Source organism: Bombus affinis, chromosome 2 (genome assembly GCF_024516045.1).
Source record: "Bombus affinis isolate iyBomAffi1 chromosome 2, iyBomAffi1.2, whole genome shotgun sequence".
Classification (NCBI taxonomy): Eukaryota; Metazoa; Arthropoda; class Insecta; order Hymenoptera; family Apidae; genus Bombus; species Bombus affinis.
This window is the reverse complement of record NC_066345.1, coordinates 6,547,918-6,571,256: the sequence shown is the minus strand read 5'-3', so window position 1 is coordinate 6,571,256 and position 23,339 is coordinate 6,547,918. Positions and strand designations below refer to the sequence as shown.

The window sequence follows — 23,339 nt, the reverse complement described above, 5'->3', positions numbered from 1 at the left end:
TTTATAATTTTTTCACTATTTTTCCTTATTAAGTCTCCGATTTCAATTTTTTAAAACTTCAATAGTAGTAGCTACCACTTTTGAACTGAACTCTTGGAAAAACCGCATTATTTATGGGATCACTTAATACGTATTTACCAAATGTCCAGCTGGATAAATTGTAAAGTAAAAATTAAACAACAACAACAACAACCACAACAACAACAACAACAACAATAATAAAAACTTGATACGTTGCTGTACTGTATACACTAGGATAGACACATACATACTAATTATTAAACAAAAGTAAGTAATATAATACAATAAAATGCAAATATAATATAGTAACTAAAAGTTCAATAAGTTGATAAGAACTTATTATATAAGAAAGTAATATAGCGTAAGAAACTAAATAAGAATGCAAGAATCTCTTTGTAGTAAACGATGAGCCTATGAATAAAACATTTTTATTATTATTACAGCATATTATGTAGCTATGGTGATTATGTGAGCAACGAAATCGTCGTCTAATTCGACTGTAGTTTCGTAATTAAAAATATGTCTTGCTACAAGCAAGCAAGTATCTGAATACTTTTGAGTAATCTTATGAGTGTATATGTGTAACATGTTATTCTGCAATCATCGAAGTGTGCTTTGATGTTGTATATTTCATTTGATTAATTAATCGAATTTTATCTCACTATTCGTTTAAAAAGAAATTTTGACAAATTTAAAATCGTACATTTATTTCGAGGCATAACTTTCAAAATTACGGTATTTTCTTTCCAGTTTCTATCGCTTTGAGGTTTCGCAATATAATTCGCAGAAATAATGACGCAAAATGAATTTCCGATCTTTCCATATTAATCGTTTCATATTATTCCGCGGCCTGTTTATGACCTAACGATACCAACCGACGGTTTAAAATAATACCAAATGGGCACCTTCTACATTTAGCAAAAAGTGTCAGACAGAAAATGAACTGCAAAGTGCGGAAACCGAAGGCAGAGAAATTAACGCGGAGGAACCCGTTCTGCTGAATCAACGTGCTCACGCCACGTAACTTTACGAGTCTTTTAATTAAGTCAAATAGTTCGTTACTGTGCAAATGTCTGGAAACAGACTGTGAAATTAATACGATTTCTCATCGGCGAATGAATCGACTTCAACGATTACATTAAACAAGGCACTATACGGGATCTGATTCGAGCAAATGGATAGGATAGGTGTTTAGTAACACGGCAACAGTATTACAATCGATAAACTTACCACGTTTGCATTGCGTGTTTCGTTTGAGGAACTAATTAAGCTTCGGGACGTATGTGTACTCACGTTCGACTATATACATATTATATTTGGTTTGGATATTTGATGAATGATCGTAATATATATATATATATATATATATTAATAATATAATGTAATACTGTGATAATAATAATATAATGTGTATATATACACCATAGTTACCTTCTTATGTATGTGTAAGAAACTATATATATATATATAAAATAAAATAACTATGGTACTATTACGTCTAAATACTATAAAATAATGCGATGTTTTTGTACAGGATGATTCAAGAAGAATTATCTTAGAATCTTATTATTTTATATTCCTAAGGAATCCTATTATTATACATTAAAATTTACTTGAGCTTCTAAACATTATTTTTGAAGATATGAAAAAGACTTATAAACGAAAATTGTTCAGTATAGGGGGGGGGGGTTATAATATTTTTTAGGAAGGGTAATAATTTTCTTGCAGCTGGAGGAACAGCTATGGAAATACTATATCTTGGCAAAAGCTACATTGATAAGGAAACTATTAATATTCATAAAAAAAATAAATTATGCAACAACGTTGATTTAATCCAATTACGCGCTATATATTCCTACACTGTATTATTAATGGCTTTGTAGTTGATGTAACATGAAATACTAATGAAAAATAAATCGACCCATATATGTATGTTTTTAAATGCTCATACTTCGTTCGTTATTGTATAAAATATATATATTTCCAGTTTATGATATGATTCAACATATTTATTTCACTTTATTTATAAACAAACTAAATTCATGAAACATTCTCCTATGAAAATTATATTTTACATCAAAATTATATTTTACAATGAGAGTATTATCTTTATCCTTCTTGATCATAAATTTTTATAATCTTAGATTCATGTTTATTAAACACCTTCTATGTATTGTTTTTATGATTGGTAAACTGCGAACCTTTATGTAATTTTGCGCACTTTTATGAATATGGTTAAAGAAATGGAAGAAGCTGAGATTTTATAGCCAGCATTGCACTTTAGATATCTTACATAAAGGCCGCAGATAAAAAGACGAATAGTCATATTTTTCAACTTTTATAGAAAATTAACTTTATAGTTCGATATATCGTTAACCGATCTTATATCTTTTTATTCGATTTTCAGATACGTGTACTTGTTACCTCTTGCACATTTAGAGAATATTAATAACATTGATCGTGTATGTAGAGTAATGTTAATTAAGTAGAACTGGCGTCATAACTACACTGCAATTTTATGTATTTATGTATCTATTAAACTTTTAATTTAATAGAGATAAAAATAAAAATTAATAGTGAATGAATCTTTTAAGGAACTTAAAGCATTCGATGTGCGAACGGTTGTTGTCCTGTTGACAAATAAAATTCGCATCTTCGATTCCTTTTGTTAATGCTAGCAAAACTATTTACGTACATGTGTGTTTCTTTTCTAGGATTTCCGAAAAGGTATCACACACCCATATTTGTCATTAGGGTGAAATAATTATAATATTTTACCTAAAAAAATATAACTTTGGCTTTATGGAAATTTCGGTCACCGTATATACAGGGGAAATAGAAAGCAAACAGCGTATACTACGTTAATGTCCCATATACACGAAGAAATCAGGCCAGATACACCAAAGAACAAGCAGTGACCAAACAGAAAAGACAATCAACGAGAAGCAAATATGAGAATCGACAAAATTAAGGGATGCGCGAAACGAAGGGCATTTTGTCTATAAGAATAGTATCAGCAGCAATATGAAGTCAAATTGGAACCAAAGAAACCTCTGAGAATAAGATAGGATAAGACTGAGAATTAAAACACTAGAATTTTAAGTCAATTCTGAAATACACTCTGCTCTAGTTCTATCTATTGTCTTGTTATCATTCATGCTATACTATATTATGTTATTCCGCGTGGTATACTATATATCATATTACATTACATATATATATTACATTACACGTTGCTGCGTTCTATTCCATTAGTTCACCGGTTCTTAACATTTTACCGACCGATAGCCGATTAATCGGCTTCTTGTCACCGACGCTTACCGACCGATAACCAATTAATCGGCTTTTCGTCGCCGACAAACTTTTTCATTATTTGAGCAGTAATTTGTTATTTAGTATTAAGATACCTTGCTCAGTTGCGTCAGTTACGTTGCTTTGTAAGCTTTCACAGTTTTATACCAATTTGAAAAACTTACCGTTCGCGATGAACGAAAAGAATGGTATTGGAGAGTCTAAACCGAAACAGAGCCGGCGCCAGGGAGAATCTATGCCTGAGCTGCCGGTCGGACATGCGTATGCTGTTGAACAGCTAGCGGTCAGTAAAGTGCTAACCTTTTGTTTACGGACTCCTTTTAAATTCTTCGTTATGACTCAACTGAAGATTGAAATCCGTAATGTGGCAAATATGTACAATTGAAACACTCGTCAACTGCTCATCAACAACCTTCAAATTTACAGAGAAGAGATCCGTTATGAACAAATACGCGTATTAAATATTTTTTATTCCCATAGTGGGGACTTGGCGGATCGACGGAGATCTGCAGACCGCAGATTAAAAACCGCTGACCTAGTTCGTAAGATAGACGTTACACTGGTGCAATGGTAACATAGTATTGGTATAGTTGAAAAATCAAAATTACATCAAGTGTACACGTTTGTAACAGATATTGTACTAGGCTTAACGTCTCGCGACAATAAATAAATAATAATACTAATAATATGCGGTAATGCATAAAATATTTGAAATAATAATAGTGGTAATAATATGCAGAAATATATAAAACATTCGAAATGTAATACTCCTTTCAATATTTACTGAATGATACAAAGCTTTATTTAAGTTTTGGCTTTTTAGTTGTGTTCATAAAAGTATGAATTCGTGTAGGTACACATCCACGGTCTACTAATAGCTACACTAATATTATCGGTTTCTTTAGAAAACACGAAGGATTTACCACCGATCACACTAACTATTCCATGTTAAAATACTTCTCCTTAACTATCAAATGCCACGAAGGCTGGAAAATTAATAGAAATAAATTTATCGTATTTATCGCGTTTAATTTTCACATATTTTTGCACGCTATGCACATTGTTACATGTACGTTAAAATTATTCACCGATGTACAAACATCAGCAGCCTACTGATTAGATATTGATGAATAATAATAATAATAAATAATACATAAGAAGAAATATCATATCTTATTAATGGAATCGAAGGTACAACAAGCTCGTTGAATCGGATCAATGAAACGACGCGCAGCGACGAAAGCGATGAAAACAACCGCATCAAAAGTTTGCATTTCTCTTATCGGAAACGTTACGCAATATGCTCCGATACGATAGAAAATCTTCCGCTCCTTTTCCCTCTTCTGTGACTGATAACAAAATCGTGCATCATAATAAAGCTTCGTTTAGACAGGAAGCAATCGATCAAAGTTCGACGAAGGTTTGGAAATGAGTAAAGAAAATTTTATATAACAGGAAACTTCAAACCATATTTCGAAAATAAGTTGTTCATCCTCTCACTCTGCGATCCTCGAGTTTCTATCATTCTTTCTACGTTTCTTTCTTTCTTCTTTTTTCAAAATTTTAAGGAAATATTTATAGACAAAATCGAATCAAAGAATTTTCTTTTTTTTATTATTTAATTTGTACTTTACAATTTGTCCAACTGGGCGTTTGGTAAATGAACCAAAGAATGACACACACTGATAAGAAATTTTGTTCGTATTTTGTCGAAGCTTGAGATGTGCTTAACGTTAGAGAAATACGATTGTGTCGAAAATGATGGAAAGACGCGAATGGGATGAAAGAATGCGAAGCTACGGTGCATCTTTTAATTAAAAAACGGCTGTAAAATTCTCCATTCTCGTGTGGGTACGAGCTACAAAATACGACGTGATAGAATTTGATTAGATGCACGCATCTTCGTCGCAATTTTGTTTCATTGCATCCCGGATGCGACTTTTGCGTAACAGCTAGAACGCAGATTTTTAAATATTTATAGAAAATTTGAAAGTTGCATAGAGTGGCCTGTAATATGAAAAAATATATGAAATGTCAATGTTCGAAGTATGGTACTGTCTATAATGTTTGATAGATAAGCGGATAGATATACGGAGTTTGTACTTTTATAATTGTATTTTCAAAAACATAGATTTGCATAAATATCAGCAATCTAGTAACATTTTTCGCGTTATAATTATACTGGTTCTACAATTTTGAAACAAGAATAAACTAGTTCCCTTTTTTCAGGAAGAAATTAATAAATTGTTGCATTAATAAATTCAAACGTGCCATACTTGAACACCTTTTGGAGTATTGCAGCACCTAGCGTAGAATTTTCATATGAATATATATTAGCTTGTTCGAAAAGTGTCTTTCTTTTACAAACACGTCTTCTACAACAACACATATTTATACAAAGATGAAACCTAATCCGTCGGACGTTGTAATCTTCATTTTGATAAAACAAAATGCATCATACGTTATTCGATAAAATAATATAAAACGAAAAATGTTGTGTATCCATTATTTCCTTATAAAACTAAAGAAACTTTTCGGACGATCTAATATATTACGCTCGTTACACGAAACCGCGAAATTTCAATAAATTTGAGACCAGTGCGAAAATGTATTGAGAAGTCGCATATATCGCGGACATACGGTTAATGAAAAACTAATACACAGCATGGGTAGTAGTCTGAAATGTACAATTAATGCTAAAGATAGTCTCACTGTTGTGGCTTATTAATATAGCGAATAATTAAATAATCATTCAAATTCTTCGACGATCTTTATCCTACGATAAATACATTTCTAACTTCTGTATACACATTCGGACCCCTTTCAAATTTTCCGTTTCAAAAAAGCGTTTTGCTTAATAAAACTATTGGATATCTGAAGTAGACTCAACCTGTATTACGTATACGTAGAAACAAAAAGTTTCTACGAATATTCGAATACTTTCGTAAATAAATAATTTCATAAATAATTTACTAATAAAAGTATACCATCTTTTCCATAATACTTTACTGTTGCTGGCTGAAGTATACGGTTTCAAATTATAGATATCGAAGTTATAATTTGATACACACAGGAGTCTATCGAATAACATGCTATTCTTACAATTCTTACGGATTCGCTGTGCGATGGTTCGAGAATCGGAAAAATTGTAGAAATCCGCGTGAAAAGAAACTTAATGGGAATTTTCAAACGCTGTTCGACGTTTCCTAGACAAGTGAAGCTACCTCAGATTCGCGCATGGAATTTTGCAACATTGAAATTTCGTAATATTCCAATTTTTAATCTGTTTTTAGCACGTGAAATCGTATTGGCTTTTTCGCGTTCGAAAATTTGCTCGCTGTAAGAGTAGCAAATTGCAACTTCAAGCTTTTCGGATAAAAATCCGGTGATATTTTTTGTAACTAACATGAATAACGTTAATATGTAATATTTTAAATTAATTATCGATTGCTCCAATAAAAATATAATAATTATAAGAAATACATATTTCCATTAATTGTTACAATTTAATCGGCACTTTTCTATTGATTCTACGTTTCGCGTAACACGTTTCGCGTGATACGACGTTTTTTCGGAATTTAACTACCGGTGTTGTACGGTATCTGATACCTGTACAAATATTTCGCATGCTACTTTAAAATTCTGTAATATAATGAAAATGTTGAAAATCGTGTTCTACGGTACGCGAAATTACTAGACGATAGAAAGGTCGAGAATTTTTGTCCACCTACGTATTCCAATAAAACTATGTTTAGGCGTGGCAACATAAATGCCGTATTGATAATTTATCATTGCACGATGTTACAAACGAGCACTTATAATCATCAACGTCGACGATCACCGAAGATTTCCTCATGTCGGCTAAATTAATGAAAGTTTTCAATGTGCGAGTTGTACGTATTAGAAACGAATTGAAGAGTCGTAGAAGATCGTATCTGTTGGATGTGAAGGAAGAATTTCTCAAGGAAAATCCAACCAGTGCAAACTTCGACCATAAACGACGGACAATAATATTACATCGTCTTGGAATAATTTAAATTGGCCAATCTAGATTTATATCCATTATAAATTCTCATGTTAGAAAAATTGACCAAATGTGCAGCTAGACAAATTGTAAAGCACAAATTAAATAATAAAAAAAAATTATAAAGTCTCGCTTAATTCAAGTTTCGTATATCTTGATACAAAGATTTCCTTTGTTGTTTTATTTATTTATCCTATGTCGCATCAGCTTTTACGTTACAAGTCTTTGATTACAAATAAGCATTATCGATACGATCGTTTATTGTTACAACAATAATCGTTCAAACTAAAGCTATCAGCCACAGCTGTTACATTGCACTGCGATACAGACTATAAAGTAAGGATGTACGCCAATAACTTTTGCGATCACTGTATGTACATACACAGCTAACGATTATATACGAGTTATATAAATCGCTTCGGTGAAACATTATCAAACGCAACGCGTCTGTTCCGATGATTCACTATGGATGAAAGAGTAGCACCGTGACCAGGCAACTATGTATCAGCGAATCTGTTGAGAGAAATTCGCGTGGTAGTAAAGAACGAAATCCCTTACGTGTAAAGGTTATTTTCGTCCGTATCATTCTACGGTGAAAACACGATGTCCTTTTTGCTCGTTCCACTATGCTTTTGTACAGAATACGAACGTAACGATGATGTTGCACTGTTGCACTCGCTGGAAATACACTCGCGGCTGATTTTGTTGGCGAGGATATCGCTCCGTTTACCTTAGTCTTTCTCTTTTTTCTCTTTTCTTTTGTATTCGAAAACGTTTATTGGAAATTGTCGTCGTGCGGTCAGCGACGAAAAGATATGCTTGAAATGTCTATAAAAAACGGCTAATTTTCATAGCTGTCGCTAGATCTCAAAAGAGATTTTTCGACAAATCAAATGATTAAAAAATAGTAATTCTTTTTATCGTTCCATCGTTTTAAATATCAACTTTTAAGCATTCCGATCACGAATAATCACCATAGATGGTCAACATTTATTATTATTTAATTATTGTAGCATCGATTAATAGTCATTAGCGATCGTTAATTAAAACTAATTTACGTAGGTTGGTAGGATCATTACCTTCGCGTACTTCTAATTGTTTTACGTCTTTTGTGTGTATATACATGTGTATGTAGATTTGATAAAGTAGTATCACAGTACACAGCTATATTATTATTACTGCGATAGTTACATAGTTATCGAAATACAATTATACAGTTAGAAAGAGTATAATTAAGAGTAAGTTTAATAAGAATAAGTTTCAGTATATGAATCACGTAAATCAATCTTATTTTATAGCTGGTAAGCAAAGATTAATAAAATTACAGTTACACAATTATAGTAACTGCTTTTGGTTACGAATAACCATTATTCACGATGAGAACATTTTGTGGTTATTAGTAACCGTTATCGATGATAGAAATTTTTCTGGCTACTAATATCTAACCATTATCGATAATGGAACTTCTTTTGGTTACGAATAACCACCATAGATAAAAAAATTATGTGTGTGTTTTTTTGTTACCGATAATCATTCTCGACGACAATAATCGTTTAAACTAACATACTCATTCTTATATTATAATTCCTATTAAATTTGATTTATTACCGTTATCATCGCTGTGTCAGATTATTTTACACGTGTATTGCGATAAACAAAACGTAATTCTTAAAGACATTGAGGATGGGCTGTCATCCGTGGCCATTATATATATAATATTATATTATATCAAATATTTTTGGGAATACGTATAATGACATATTGATGCTAAAAACGCGAAAAAAGAAAAATTCATTTCTCTAGGCAATGGGATTGCAAATACATATATAAAAAAATAAATATATATAAATATATATAAATAAATATATATAATTACATATTATAATTATTATTATATATAATTATTATTACAATTATAATTATATTATTATAATTATAATTATATAGTAATATATATATATTATAAAATATATATATATATAATAAAAAAAATATATATTTTTTCCAATCCCATTGCCTGGAGAAATGAATTTTTCTTTTTTCACGTTTTTAGTATCAATATGTCATTATACGTATTCCCAAAGATATTTAATAATGGAAAATGCTCTTTTATCACATTTCTTCAAAACGTGGAAATTATAGCTCCTATTCGGTATGGGATTTGTCGTTTAAATAAATCCTTAATGCAAACTATGGTTTCTGAAGAGGAAAAAGAAATATACATATTTAACATATAATATTTCTACGTATAATATAATACATATATATTTCTATACATATAATATTTCTAATCTTTATTTTCAGAACTGTCATCGTTGTTATTATTACAGTTTACAAATGTTCATTTACAGAATTGTCGTAATAATTTTCAAAATTGTTGTTTATGGAATTATAATCATAATTGTCATTTGCAGACATTTAATTTCAAAAACAAGACTTTATAAAATTTTGAATTCCTGTAAAGTTGGGTAAAACTTGATAGGCGTAAGCCTGGCTTCTCTGGTCAACCAGGATAAAATGTAATTATCCTTTTCTCTCTCTCTCTTTTTTTTTGGTGTGATTGACATACTCGGCATGTTTTATCTCTCGTGTCTTTTTCTTTCTTTTTTATTGTTGTCTGCCTCTTTTTTCCACGAGGCTGGTAAACGATTACTGTCTCAAAAATTTGAACGATGCTGCAAGATTAGTTTGAGAAGCAGGTTGAGGTCAAAATGTTTATAATTTTACAGCGAAATTAATTTTTATATCCTCTAAATAGTAAGAAAGAATTGAGCAGCATTATTTCCGCAATATGGAATCCTGACTCTTTATATCATTTTGGTGACTCTCATGCGTTAACATAGTACGAAAGAAGTTGATCCATTCTTTTCATATATTTATTATACCAGCACACGGTTCTGGTTTTTTGCTATACAAAATGCGGAGAATACAGTCAATGTGTAGCTCTCTTTCATCTTTCCATTTGCATCATCGGTCCATTGTTGGATCATCTTTCCATCAGAAAGTTTCCTTTTCATAACAAAGGTAGAATTATTGGCTTTCCAATGGCTCCAAGAATGCGAATCATGTAAGCTTTTCCTTGAAGCAACTTGGAGGTAAATTATATGCTGCTGTAAAAATTATGTATATATAGAAACTGACCTGAATGTTTCAGGTTGTCCATAAATTTATGCATAACTTTACTAGCGTGCCCTTGTCGTCTGATCTTGTTATCTCTAACACCGGCATAAATTAAAAAACAGTGTATTCGTCCTTTCCTTTCAGCATATGTAACTTTCTTCCATACTTACGAGTTTTATTTGAAATTTGAAATAGTTCTACAAAATTCGTTCAAAATAGTCTACACATCCACGGAATTGTGAATCCATCTACACAGATTGTTACATATTTTATTTCCTGGCTCGTGAATCTCCTGAATCTGTACGATAAAAATATAAAACTAATTATACTAACTAACTATATTATACACACATATATATAACGAAAAATATTATATTTTACCGTATTTTTCGTTTCAAATGTTTTCGTACATTTTCATCAATGTCTATGTCTGGGGATCGTGGAGATGTTTTTCCGTATTACGTACGTGAAGAATGATACAGACAACAATCTAGACATTGTCCCATTAGTTCGAACGAATTCTTAAAACCATTATCGAAAGATACTGGGCGAGTATTATCAACACGCGCGAAAATCTTATGGTAAAAAGACTGTACGATAACGTCACCAAGGAGGCTATGTAGATCATATCCACCGCTGGATAAATACCCAATTGCCCAGTGCCTCCGCTAGAACATTGTTTGAAAGCGAGGGGGACAAATACGAATAAATGTGTACGAATAAGTGGAACGAATGAATGGATCGAGCGAATGGTAGTAAAATAAGTACTACAAATCATGTAAAAAGTTTACTAATGGTAAGACTGGCGCATGAGTTACGAGTAATATATATGTACTAGTTTAAAAAAGAAGCGAGCCACGTTCATTTACTTAGCTATTTAAATGTGATCAAGGAAACCGAAGTCTCGGATCTAGACCTTTTGACACTTGCTCGGCGACTGACTAAAACCGATCATCAACTGTTCGATGTTGAGGAATGTTTAGATTATCGGTGCTCGGATCGCCACGAACACCGATGATTGACACGGGTCTTTAAAACTTTGATTGCCACGCCGAAATCACTTGTTTCGCTCAGGATGCCACGGGAGTATTTTTATTATTCAAAGCATATAATAGCAGAATAATAATAAATTGATGATGTAAGACAACATTCTTCCCCAATGGACCGTTTATCTTATTGGTGGTTACGGGTGACCACCGTAGCGCCTTGGTAACAATTGATAGCGACATATTATAACAAGGCTTCGTTTATTTCAACAAACCATTCGCATTCGTTATTTCGTCGTAAGCAAAACGTCCAGAATATATTATTGAAAAGTGTAGAAGATATTAGTAAACGGTATTTGCTCATTCTATGTATAATAGTAAGGTATGTGCACACTTCTAACTTCAATTATATGATTATAAAACAGCATTTACGATTATTTTCTAAGCTGTATTTATAATAATATTCGTAGATTACCCTTCAAAGATATGGATGCAAACACAGTGCACCGTTAGATACAAGATTTGTCCTCATTTCTTTTTTATTGATGTTTTAATAAAAATCCTTAATTGTTCAATAGGGCACTTTTTATTTCAAAGTACCTTCTATTTATCGGTTATATTTAAAATGCCCTAACTGTCAATTTTCATTCAATTTTTACAATTATAAGAAGTTCAAGCGCTCCGGTCACCAATTACCACCGTGGCGTCACAGGAGAAACCGTGGCCGGTCATATACGTTTATACGTATATATAACATTTAGAAAGTATTAAAAAATATACATATCGCTTTCATTGTGATATACATAAAAACTGTTATAAAGAAAATTTTGTGAAAGCCAGTCCATTTTCACTTGTTAACTTCTTCAGAAAATGAATGATGTTTTTTATTTTAGATAGTTTTGTTACTTATATCAACAGATTGTTCTTGTGTATATTTTATGTCTCTAATAAATCCTTAAATCTTTTATTTTTCATTTACGATTATTAAATCGTACGTAGGTGTTTTTATCATTAAAGTAATATCACATTGTTGTTGTTTGTTGTCGTTTGCTGTAATTTCGTTGTTTATATATATATGGATAGGTATAAAACAGGGTTTTTTTTCACACTATTGGTAGATGCTTCACGATATGACAGTATCTATTTTCGGAATTGTTCTCGTTTCGATCGTGCCTCGATATTAAATGTATAATCCTGACAGAGACATGTCAGCTGAGGCTTTCGATGTTCCAAGAAACGACGAATACGAAGGCTGGGCACACGTCAATTTCACAGACCAAAAAAATATGCAATCATGTTACTGATGATATATGTAAAAATAAAATTTGAATAAAAATGTGTGTTCTACCACCTCACTGTCTCTTTTTTGTTTTTAACATCATTCATCGATCTAGATGGAAAAATCCAATTGAATAAATGGTCAGTACCGAACGATAATTTTTCGTTTCCTACAAATTACAACATTTTTACTCTTGCAAATTACCAATTATTATCATTGAATTTCACGAAATTAATTATAATTAATTTTGTTCCTCTTTTTATTAGCTTCCACTTTTACTATAAATTTATTTTTTAAATGTTGATTTCTACCGATTTTGGTCCGAAATATAACAAAAAGGTTTACGGTCGGTACTGTACGACTCTTCCCCTAATAGATGGACGCACGAAGGTTGTACCAGCCGGGGAACAGAACTTAATCATTTTCGATGTTATCGTTGTTAATTTAGATTAGAGGCAATATCGTATAACGTGTATGGTTTTATCCACCACATCGGGCAAAATCGAAAAAACAGAGATTTCGTTTTGTTGTTGTTTCAAGTATTAACATGGAATTATTTAATATTATTTTATATTTACATTATTATATTTAATTTTATCTTCGTCCTTTCTTCATTATGAAAGTATAACTAACAAATACAGTTCGGCTTATGAAAATTTCTTTATTAACTACAAAGTTAAAAGCTTCCAAAGCTAAATATGTGTTTCGCACAGGTTTTCCATACATTTCGTATACAGAGTGAGCCACTGCTTTTGCATTTAATATTTTCTTTGTCTTTTATACGATAAGCTTTACAAACTCAAATATCTACTAAATTAATAGTTTTTCGATATACGCAGGTTAATAACTTTTCACGGAGAATGTAAAGTTACATCGATGAACGTACTAAAAGGATATATGACACCCTTTAAGAACAAACAATTGAGCTACATATCACTTCCACGTGCCCGCCTACAGAAAAGCTAATAACATCAAAACAGCTCCCATCGAAAATCGTTTGATTTTTATCCGAGATATTTTCCGATACAGTTAATATCGGGTTGGTAACTAAGTGATTGCGGATTTTGTCATTAGGTGGTATATTTCCAAGATATAGGAAAAATCTAGATTACAACACGACTGATATAGATTATTTGCGGCTTGAATATCAGCTATATACTGTACATGTATGACGAACAAGCGTATTATTTAAAAGCGGTTTGACAGGTTCGGAAATAAACAGCGAAACGAAAGGTTAATGAAGGTTAATTAAGACACGATGTACAATAATAACAATGGATACGTTGTATGTTAATTGAAAATGATTTGCACAAGGTTGAGATATTATCGAAATGCTGAACATTCGATAGAAAATAATTTCCTTATATTCGAAGAAACTGAGGCTGACGAATAAATACGCACTTTGTATTTCATGTAAATTAATGGAAAATAATTCACCGTACTGAATTACTGATAGTTCGCGTAACGTCGTCGTTGTTTCGTTGAAACAGAAAATGAAGTCGTTGGACGTCACTAATTTTCAACTAACCAAAAACGTTACAATGCGATTATTTGTGAAACTACGTATATGTTTCAAAAATGTGACTCACTGAGCACACAACGTGTATCGTTTACGGCAAGGTGATCATATCGAACGTTTCATTCAAAATAAGTGAGATTTAGTAAGAAGCGAATAATTTATCATTAAGCCGATAATGCCAAACAATGAAATAACGCGTAAAAATTGCCTTGTCAGAGTAAAGAAAGAAATATTGGGTTGGCAACTAAGTGATTGCGGATTTTGTCAATACCACCTAATGGCAAAAAATCTGCAATCACATAGTTTCCAACCCAATATTTCTTTCTTTACTCTGACAAGGCAATTTTTACGCGTTATATAGAGATATTCAATATAAAATACGATTATGTACAATAGTGTCGTTTGTCAAAATCGATTAGACAGCTTCAAAGAAGCAAGCAAGCTATGTGTTTCAAATTTGAAATCAATATTTCTTGTAGCAATTCAAAGAGACAATAGTTTTGACAAATTATCCTTTAGCCTGTTGGAGAAGTCGATAGGGATTTCTATTTTTTTCTTTCTATTTATTACAAATAATCTGTCATATTCGTACTTGGAAAAAGTTAAAATTCAACTAATTGAAATCGATGTGTCATTGACTTTAATTTTATGATTGCAGAAGTTTCTAGTTAGTAAACGAAGAATACATTTTTATTGGAAAAAATATCTAAGTGATCGTCAGATCGGAATTCTTCGAAAGTTATTTCAATTGATTGAACTATGTATAATTTACGACGAACTAAGATAATTGTTGGAAATAGGGAGAACCGGACCGATTTTGATCACCTTAAAGTATGTTGTCGAATATATGTCGATTTTTTTTTTTTATTATTTAATTTGTACTTTACAATTTGTCCAGCTGGATATTCGGTAAATTTTTCCAGCTTAATTGCTAAATAACACATGGATGACTACCCCCAGCAGGATACCATTTTCAAGTTTGACTATTTTATTTCTTTAGTGAGGTCAGTGGGGTGTTTTCTTTTTAGTCTTCTTTTTATGAGAGTTTTGCTGAACTACTTTTTCTTATACGCACAAACGACTTTAATTTTCAAGTTATAAAGTAATTCACTAATAATAATAATAATAATAATAATAATAATAATAATATACATTTATTCTAATAATAATAATATAATAATAATAATATACATATTATTCGGAATAACATATCAAAATAATATGATTTTATATTATGTTATCGTTATATCGTTTTAGTCTAATATTACGTATTATTTTATTATAAAGTTAACAGTATGATGAAATAAATGATTTAAGAGGAACGCGTGTCAAGATGAAGCCTGTAATCATTTTCGCGTGCAACGATCATTTTCAACGTATCTGTCTGCTTTATTCTGCGCGACAGCTAGTAATAAGAGTGCATGTAAGTATATCGGTCGCTTAATCAAAGCCAAACGGACTTCGCTGCTTTAAACCTGTCATTCATCGAAGGAAATGAAATTTAATATTCATTAGCTGCATTTGCAACACCGTTAGCTTGTTTTGCCAAGTTAAGGAGAACTAGTTCATAGAAGATAGCAAAGTTGAGCAAACAGTTGTAAAATTGCAAATATCGCTTTCCACTGCAGAATTATTTCTACCGTGTCTAACTAGCTTTGTTATATATTTTAATGCTCTAAACAAGTCACTGATCAAATTAGGTATTGATTAGTCGTTAAGACGCATCGTCGTCCTAGTTCTTAACTTTCACGACTCTATTTTTCAAAGGAAGAAAGAAAAAAAAATGTAACTAATCAATGCACGTGTAAGACTTCTCATTTGTACAGAGAATACAAATTCACGACGATATGAAAATTCTGCTTCTACGAAAGCAACAAATATTCGGCTCGCGCAATAACCAGTCGTTTAAAACATTGTAATAATCGTTGTATTACGTACTTTAACGTATGTATACGCTTAAGTATGTAATAACGAATATATTCGTTAATTGTACTAATTTATGTAAATTAGTTGTGTCAATGATTATTAGTCGATGCGACGGTAAATAAATGAAATATTCGGTTCTTCCAAATTCTAATTCCGCAACGCAATAATTTAATAACAAAATGCAAAGGAAACTTTAAACTCAGTTTTCTCGGTTAACGATCTAGAGAAGATAGAACAGTTAAGAATTAGAGCGACGATATGTTATAACTATAACTAACTGTTCCACAACAATCGAACGCTATAACTAAATAATTCGTTTGCTCGTTTGATTTCTATAGTGATAAAAATAATCCTCTTAATGATAATCTCGCAGCCTATGATCCGAAGATTATTCATTCTAAATACTTTGCTACAAAATCTTGGTCATGAGCTAGCAAAATTTCAAACTTATTAATTTAGACCGGTGATACAACGTGTAGAAACTAAATAAATCAATTTTGTATCGCTTTTCTACTTGTGTTTTTCATCTTTTCGTTCAAGCTTTCCTATTTAAATCTCTAAATACGAGTAGATACAGTGGCTCTTACTCTCCAATGAAACATTTTTTGAGTAGGTTCTACGCTTTGTTTTAACAGCATCAAATTTTGACACTTATTTGCGGGCTGCTGGTTCTTACGCGTTTATAAGAAACGTGAATGCACAAAATAGCGCTTTAACGCTATAATCCAAAATATAGCGCCTTCTAAATTTAATATTTAATTAATTAAATGATACAATAAATACAATTTTTATATCCAATATTTTTTACAGTCTCTGTATATGTAATTCAACGTATGATAAAATGAATTGATAATATAACGAACGAGATTCCAGAACCACTTGGTCCCTGTTAGCATACTCCGCTGTGTTTAGAAAATGTTATTGACCCTAATTCTAAAATCTTTTTGCGACTACTGTCGATTAGAAATACTAGCACGCTTTTACAGCGAAACTTTTTGAAGCTAAAGGTTCTTGGTTTCGCACGAAGTTACTATGGTGGATGATTTAACGTGTTGGTTTATACAATAACGAGACGAGTTGATACTTGGTACTGTAAAATGTATTTAAAATTATTCTAAGTACAGAATCGAGAGTTAGTCGTAATCGTCGCTCGCTCGATGCTACTCGTTGTAAGGATACCAAATAATAATTTTCTGGAGAGCATGATCGTCTATTTATACTGGTCGGGAGAGTACCGGAAAGTTTGAATTTGACTCCGGTTGACGGTTGTACGTAGCGGCGATATTGTTTTGTCCGGAGTTTGTTTATTATTGCATTTCGTACATCGTAACGATGTTAGTACTCCGAGGCAAAACAACAACAACATGAGTCACTCTCGATTCGAATCGTTTTATGACTTATGTGTCGCTACATTACGAATGTTTGGAAAATTCATGCAGCGATCTTTCTCCCATTTTTTGGGTTTTATAGATGAAAACAAAACAGGGAACAATTATCACATTATCAATAACCTTATGGGAGCATCAATAGACTACAAAGATCTAGATACATAATGTAGGTTTAAATAAGCTGAGACGAGTCGTATCAATAATTCATACGGCGTTAATAAGCGAACGTTACGTTATCTTAGAATTTATGATGTCAATATAAGTTTCACATATTTCTTTTCTCTTAGCTTCGTTGCGATTCTCCAACTTGTTACGAGAAAGAATGTGAAGAAAGGATTTTTATTATCTTAAAACAATGTTAGCACACTGTCGATAGGAAGAATTATGCGTACAAAGCAACGTTTCGTTCATATTTCTGGTAAATTGAAGAAATTTTCTAACGATAGAAATTATTAACACGAGAAATCACGCGATTTCTATGCATTTTCGAGAAATTTAAGAGCGTAGAAATGTACAGGGTGCGCGTAATAATCATAAATATATAATACGTCCATAATATTTGACAGATGAAACAAATTTCCATCTGGCTTCCAATTCTTTATTTAGTTAGGATCATAAAAATATAAAAATGCGTCAACATTCACCGTCTGTAATAATAATTCTTTCATATCTTTGTCAAATGTAAGAAAGGTACGACTCGGTCGAAAATGATCCAAAAGGCACAATACGTTTAATCACAAGAAATTAAAAAGTTTCCGAACGAATAATACTTCTGTTTAGTTAAACATTTGAATTTGAACACGTCTGTCATTAGACATATTACATATTCTGTCCGGAAAGTCGTGCTTGACTATTCTACTAACAGCAAGGACTATTATTATCTTTACAGTCATCTGAGTTTGACGATTCAGGAACAGCGCCAGCTGCATTCTCGCGCTAACAATGTTGTGTCGTATTTAATAAAATATCGTCCACTAAATTAAGCTGACCAGCCGTGTACTGCGTTTTCGATAGTCGTATTGCAAAATTCTTGTGTATTAACTTCGTACTATATATAGAATACTACGTACTGTTCTGCACTGTTTTACTATTCAGAAAGAACCATGATCGAACCGAGACAAAGATCGATACACTACTCGCACAATGTGTTTTAATCGAACGAAATAAACTCAATTGAACGCACCGTCGTAATTTGTCCGCAATGTGAACGCGAAAGAAGCAAATCAACGAGTCGATTGTACGAAATCAATAAAAATGGTAAAGAAATGGCACGGGCTGCAAATCCATGTTGCAGTGTACTGAAATTTTTGCAACTATATTTTGGCTGTATTTATTAATTATATTTACCTGTATATTTATTAATTATTTGTTAACTGCGATCGCTAATGGCCCAAATGTTGCTGCCAATAAAACAGGGAAATTTTGAAACAGAGACAAAAATTCGAGCGCAATAATTATTTACGTATTTTAATATCTTTGTTATTCTTTTATCATGTCCGATTCTATCGTTGCAAAATCGACTTTAAATAACAACAATAAATACACTGTCAACCGTCACAAAGTCTGTAAATGTTTTGCGAAGAGAATTTTTTAAATATCTCTATTTTAATGAAAGAGACGGTATTTAAAAATTTTTTTATCGTTTTCATATTATTATCGAATCTTCGTAATTAACCACGGAACATGAATTTTCGAAGCAAGTACCATCTCTGCGCGAATGAATTGCAGCGTTTGTCGCTGTTAACGTGAAAGCTTGCGTTGTATTGAAACGTAATTGCTTGTAATTGGTGTCATTATTTTTTCAGACCCACAAGAGTTTGAAGTTAAATTACTTCTTTTTAATTAATGTTCAGAATATACGATTATTTATAAAACATGCAATAAGATATAAGATACGAATGAGATAAAAATGTGCCATCGATTTTAGAAACCACATTGATCGGCTGATCATCTTTCAAATTTCTCTTAGACTTTATTATTATTTATGTTATTTTATAACAAATAAACTTACGATAAGTCATTTGTCTCTTGAGAATCGAACGTTGATCTTGCTTTAATGATATTGAGAAACTGATAAAACTTAGAGTCGATCGGTTTAATCACACGGCTGATCGTTCAGAATTAAAGAACGTCGCTCGAATCTAATTCAAACTGGTACGATCTACTATGTGAAAAATTCTTACCAAGTACATGCATATAGATACAACTTGTGAAATCTTGTTTTTAAGTTTCGTAATCACAAAATGTGGAAAGACATTGTCCATCGAGGCTCTAGAACGAAGAAGAGTATCAAATATATATCTAATATAAATAATATAAATAATAAATATATATCTAATATCAAAGAATTGATTTAAAAGCAGAAAAAGATGGTCAAAATCAGTATTTTACAGAGTAACCATCGACGTAAATATTTTCTTTCCGAAGACTTACACGAACATGTCACAATGATAATTACGTTTCAAGTTTTCCTTCTATTTTGATGATTCAGTTTACGTAGTTTCCTATTAAAACTTTTCATTCATCGGAAACTTACCGATCTACTAGGAAACACCTGGGCATACGAAGAAATTGAATTGAAAAGAAGAAATAATAGATGCGAATGTATTCTTGTGATGAAATATTAATTAATTCGCTGAACAAATTGATTGGACAGCGCGATACGAAGACGATAAATAGCAGCAAAAACTGAATGCAAATCTTTCCCGTTTATAGATTTCTTTATTTGCCACTTCGTTAGAAGCAGATGCGCGTTCATTGCGATATTTTATGCAACGATTACGTGAAACGGAAGATTTTCCTCGGAATTCTTACACATAGATTAGTTTTCCTAAGCTCAAAGCGTAAATCGTTTAAAGTTAGGTCTAGAAACCTGCAATATGTGACTAAATATATGATACGCAATCAGAATCAAACTTATATAACGAGAATAAATAAAAATATTCGTACATGTAACGTTGTTTTTCAATAAAATGTTTCTCTTCCTCGTAATTGCAATTTACAAAATTATAACTTGTTTTCCTCTGCAGAACATTTATCGTTAGAATCTAACGAGACGAATTACACGTTTCACGCGAAAGATATTTACAAAAATATGGAAGTTTCACAAATAGACGAAAAACAGATAAAAAGTGACCTCTATTTACCATTGCGAATGCAATGAGCGATAAATAAGAAAAATTCTCTAAAAAAAAAAATTCTTGTGAAGAGTCTAGGTCGAAATGAGGAAAGAAAATCACGATATTGTCTGCGCGAGATTCGACCGTAACGTTTTATATATAATATCAGTTGTATAATATAATTATAGTAAAAATAATAAATTATAGTAATATAATATAATATCAATTTGTGAATATCACGTAATTCGCGGGAAAAAAAGAAAGAAGAAAAAAGTGAAGAAAGTAAGAATAAATGCATTCGTTTGAGCAAGCGCGAACGAGTAATCCTGTTTGCAGAAAGAAGAAATGAGTTTGAACCAGTTGACGCTAGAAACTGTAACGGGTTGACATGGCACGTATTCGACTCGCCATTGCACCTTGACCTTAATTTTCCACGTTTCGCCCAGAACTTCTCCTAGAGTCTCGCTTCAAATATGAATTATTATTTTTAGTGCCTCGTTTTGTCTACAGCTTGTCCGTATTATTCGCTATGATTCATACGCTTGTTCTTACGAAATTCGCGCCCCTATTACGCCGAACGCATGGAATTATCTTTTCGTGCGGCGATGTATTATTTCTATTTACAACATTTGCAACATTGATAAAGTAGTCTTTTTAAATTTGGATAAGACATCGTGCAACAGATGTGTACCTTGGGCCAACCGACGTTTGCTTAACACCGATAACATCTGATATCCGTGGCGCGCAAGAAATATTTGTTGTGAAACAGTTGTTTGTTGAACGTACACTACATACCGTGCAGAAGTGTTTTGGACGCTTAATTCGTTTCTACAGAATCTGCATATATTAGGTCATCCCATAAGTTCGTGCCGTTTTTCGAGCGGTTATATATGTTAAGATTGTTTACATACCTTTCAGTTTCATGAAAAAATGTAATTCCCCTCTCGTTGTACAACTTCTTCCCATTTTTTTGATAGGGCCATTATTCCGTCTCGATAAAAGTTCTCTTGTTTTTCTTTAAAATATGAAATGTATACACAAAAGTCGGCACGAACTTATGGGATGACCTAATATTACGATTCAGTTATACGTTTGCTATTGTTTTAGTTACGATCAATCACAAAAGACTGCATAATGTACATCCCTTACATGTAAAATATTATGATATAAAAACTCGAAGAATTTTTTTGACACGTATATACTTTCTACTCTTATATATATATATATATGGTTTTTTTTATTTATTTATATATATAAACTATTTTATATATATAGTTAAGTGTAGAAAACATATATGTGTATGTCAAAAGAATTCTTCGAGTTGTTTTGTATCATAATATCTTGCATGTAAGGGATGTGCATTATGCAGTAATAATGTATATATATATTATTTTAAAATATTATATTTAAAAAAAGTCAAAAAAAAATACATATATATATATATATATATATCTGTAACTTTACGCGATACAAATCATCATTAATAGTTTCCATCGCGTCAAACCTAAAACGCTACACAAAAGACTTGAAGAAAAAAAAGATATTCCAATACCGGTTGATGTCGGTTGAAGGTTGAAGAAAGGAGAAATATTTATTTTTTCTGTTGATTTCAAAGGGCAAGCTAGAAAAACTTGAATTCCCAGAGATAGCAAATATCAGACTTGTATCGTAAACTGCGTGAAGTTCCGAATACAATGTTATCGTTCAGCTTCTGTAATGCTTAATGAGTCGTCAAGGAAACGCATGTAACTGGAGAGTTTGTGGTGAAATCACGGAACTTACAAAATATAAGCAACTCTTTATCGATTAGGTTAGCAACCGTGGCATAAATGTGTGGCATGTACACCAACGCTCGTATAGTATCTGGAATATTTTGGTACATTTCTGGTAATATGTAGTATGAATATTGCAGTATATACTACAGACTATGATACTACTTAGAATATACTGCAGAAGTATATATGAAGATTTTTAAGATCTTAATGTTGTGGCTGATACACAATTATAAATTTATAATTTATAATTCTTATCTTCCAATTATTGATATATTTGATTATTCAACATAAAAATATTTGTAATTTCAAATATCCAGTATTATAAATATATATTAACCAAATTTAAAATTGGCATTAATGAATATTTGAACAATAAAAATATAAATTTTTCAAAAAAATAGGCAAATTAGAAAAATTTGCCATCTCGTTAGAATTTATTTCAATTTTACAAGAGTGTTCTTTACTCTTTTTTTTTTCGTCAAGTGCACTCATCATCGCTCTTAAGAATAATTACGCACACAGGTGCACGCGTTCAAAATAAAACACTTAAAGGGTTAATAAACCTCAATATTCAATGGGGCTATATTTAACGCTTATTATACGCGTAACTTGATTATTCGTATCGTATACTAAGTTTTTACTAAATATATAGCTGCGATAGACATCATGTCACTTTTATATACATTTTCAAATTTGACCGTATAGTTACGACTCATTCCGGTCTCATGACAGTGCTGATGAAGTTACGCTCTCATTACGGTGCTAATGAGATTTCAAAATGTTTTATATAACACGCGCGGTAAAACCTCGTTTATCCGCAGCTTGTTTATACGAACAAATTAATTTTGAGCCTCTTTAAGCACAGACCGT

The 23,339-nt window shown here is 31.7% G+C and overlaps 1 protein-coding gene and 1 long non-coding RNA gene across 3 annotated transcripts in view; both read right to left on the bottom strand.

Moving 5' to 3' along the window:
• LOC126928219 (UBA-like domain-containing protein 2) overlaps positions 1 to 23,339 on the bottom strand; it is an 83,042-nt gene that overhangs the window by 19,307 nt on the left and 40,396 nt on the right. The window lies entirely within an intron of this gene.
• LOC126928236 (uncharacterized) lies at positions 9,583 to 21,782 on the bottom strand. Its single transcript, XR_007716468.1, has 3 exons — positions 19,759 to 21,782; positions 10,859 to 11,145; positions 9,583 to 10,775 (listed from the first exon to the last, which is right to left on the bottom strand). It is a non-coding gene; the product is annotated as an uncharacterized LOC126928236 (long non-coding RNA).